At 37.3% G+C, this 3,198-nt stretch overlaps 1 long non-coding RNA gene across 1 annotated transcript; it reads left to right on the top strand.

Moving 5' to 3' along the window:
* Nucleotides 1–1,620: 1,620 nt before the first annotated feature.
* On the top strand, nt 1,621–3,198 carry LOC143260645 (uncharacterized). The gene is made up of 2 exons (XR_013034919.1): nt 1,621–2,120; nt 2,211–3,198. It is a non-coding gene; the product is annotated as an uncharacterized LOC143260645 (long non-coding RNA).

Raw genomic sequence — 3,198 nt, forward strand, 5'->3', positions numbered from 1 at the left:
AAGCGTTATTGGACGATCGTCGACTGAAAGTGCATGAGCTTGCAGACATGGTAGGCATTTCAAAAAGTACTGTACATCGCATATTGACTGAAAATTTGGATATGAGAAAGCTGTGCACATGATGGGTGCCGCGCTTGCTCACAATGGAACAAAAACAGCATCTGAGGATGTTTCAATCGAGTGTTTGGCGATGTTTCACAGGAATAAAGCCGAGTTTTTGTGTTGATTCATAACCATGGATGAAACCTGGGTTTATCACTTCACACCTGAGTCGAAGGAACAGTCGAAACAATGGACTGTAAGGGGAGAACCAGCTCCAGAGAAGACGAAGACAGTTCCATCTGCTGGCAGGTTACTCATTGCGTCACTTTTTTGGGATGCGCGTAGAATAATTTTCATTAATTATCTTGAAAAAGGAAAAACAATGAACGGCAAGTATTATGCGAATTTACTACAGCGTTTGAGTGACAAAATCAAGGAAAAACAGCCGCATTTGGCGAAAAAGAAAGTGTTGTTTCACCAAGACAATGCACCAGTTTACCAAAATCCAGGAGTTAAAGTTCGAATTGCTCCCTCACGCACCCTATTCGCCAGATTTAGCCTCCTCGGATTATTTTTTCTTTCCAAACTTGGAAAAATGGCTCGGAGGTAAAAAGTTTTCCAAGAATGAAGAGGTGGAGTCTAAAGTTAATGGTTATTTTGAGGAACTCGATGGTTCTCGATATAAACAGGGTATCGAAGCTATTGAACACCCCTGGCAAAAGTGTACCCAGCTAAAAGGAGATTATGTTGAAAAATGAAAATATTTGTTCCCAAATTTCTTGGGTTTTCTTTGTTAGATCGGATACTTCTGGGACCACCCTCCTAGCTTCTTCCAGTTGGTCTGAACTTTTTGGCTTACGTTGTGGTTAACTCTCTCGGCAATAATATCTCTGAAAGCATCCCAGACAGTATTTGAGTTGTGGAGTCTAAGTACAGTCTTCTTTTTATTACTGCAGTGTTAATTATTGCTATTAATGGAGAATGGTCAGACGATAAGTTGTAGCTTCCTTCTGTATCCACGTAATACTGGGCTATACTATTGGTAATGAAAAAATCAAAAAGGTCAAGTGTCTTCATGGAATCGATAGGCCAGTATAGTGAGGATCCTGCAAAGTAATTTTGATGAGTAAATTAGCTAATTCTTTATCCTTAGCAATGGGTAGCCGAGAAGTTTATAGTGTGTCTTTACTGTTGAAATCAACAGGGTGTATAAAAATACTTCTGGATTGATGGAGAGCGGCTAAAGAAAGGCCCTTGACCTTGAAAATCAAGGTCAAAGGGTCAATCTTTTTTATTGAAACGTATAGTATTCATCGAGTAACAAATAAAAATATGTCACGATCACCACCCGCAACGTCTTAGTTGTTAGAAGTTCTAGTGGTGTTGAAAGAATGAAAAGATTGGATATTATATTTTAATTAATAAGATTGGTAGAGGGAAGTTTAATGTACAATGAAATGAAGAAATGTGATGATGTGTCATGAAGCTTATGAATGATACGATCAAAAAATCGATTTATGGCTACAAAGTTGTAGCAAAATTTGCAAGCGCAATAGATTAAAGCGAAACAGTCGTTTTACAGTCGCAAGGAGTGAGGTTTTTGAATACTGGAAGAACTAAGCAGCGCCGAACGTTCGTTACAATGCACGAGGACAATGCCCTAACGAACAGCGCTGCATGGGAAACAACGGAAAATAGATAACGAATTTGATATTCGGATTATTGCAAGGATGACCCAGGCGACAAATACATCGCGACTATACAAACAGAAGACAGAAACAAGGCAGAAATAATCAGTACGGGTCGTTCACCCGGGCTGAGCTCGACATTGTGTACAAAACCTAACCTCGCACTAGAGTTCTTATACACCGACTCAGGTGATACCGGTAAAGACGAGATAATCACTGGCGAGCTAAAATTGATCGATTTGATTTTAGACACGATACTTACGGTCGGATAGTGATTTTGCATGCAAAAATAAAACCAGAAGAAAAAGTAACTTTCTTTCATTTATGGCTTTGTTTTCAAGAGAACTGATTTGGACGATGCGTTAAGTTCGCGTAGATAGTATTGGATTGGTAAGAAAGTAATTTCGATTTGCACCAATAGATAATGTTTTGTTTGTCATTGTCATTCTTTTGTTAAGGTTATAATTTTGTTATTTTCAGCTTTGGCAGTTGACACGTTTAGATTACTATAGAAACAAATTCCGTGTACAATTTTAATATCAAATGCAAAAATAAACATTTTCGACACATTTTACTTTTTCATTTTCATGAAGGCAGGAAAGCGGCCGAGACTCACAAAGAGATATGTGAAGTTTATGGCGTCGAATTTCGAATAATTGAATCAAATCGTCATATGACTGTACGAGAGATTGCAAAAAGGTTAAATACATCACACACAACAATTGAATATCACATAAGATGTCTTGGACTTATTAAGAAGCTCGATTTTTGAGTTCCGCATGAATTGCAAGAAATTCACTTAACATAATGAATCAGTATTTGCAATACGCATTTTAAACGTAATGCAATCGACCCTTTTTTGGAACAAATTATCACTGATGATGAAAACTGGATCGTTTACAATAACATTAACCAAAAAAGGTCATGATCTAAGTGTGATGAACCAGCACAAATCATATCGAAAGCTAAATTGCAATAGAAAAAGATCATGCTGTCAATTTGATGGGTCTATAAAGTTGTGTATTTTGACAATTGTGTACTTCCAATCGTCTCAGATGTTTATTGACAACAACTTATAAAATTGGAGGAAGCAATCAAAGGGATAAGGTCAGAATTGACAAATTGCAAAGGAATCGTGTTCCACTACGTCAATGCGAGGCCTCGCACATCTTTAGCAACACGTATAAAATTATTGGAGGTTGGTTGGGAAGTGATGTATGTCCATATAGTCCCGACCTTGCACCAACGGATTATCATTTATTTCGAAGTTTACAAAATTTTCTGAATGGTAAAAATTTCAATAATAATGATAGCCTCGAATCGCACTTGATTCCACCAGTTTTTTACTGGTAAGGGCTACAAGTTTTATGAGCGCGGAATCATGAAGTTACCAGAAAGATGACAAAATATCATCGAACAGAATGGAAAATATTTGACTGATTAAAGTTCATTTCTTGCATAGAAAAAA

This window comes from Megalopta genalis, chromosome 16 (assembly GCF_051020955.1).
Source record: "Megalopta genalis isolate 19385.01 chromosome 16, iyMegGena1_principal, whole genome shotgun sequence".
Classification (NCBI taxonomy): Eukaryota; Metazoa; Arthropoda; class Insecta; order Hymenoptera; family Halictidae; genus Megalopta; species Megalopta genalis.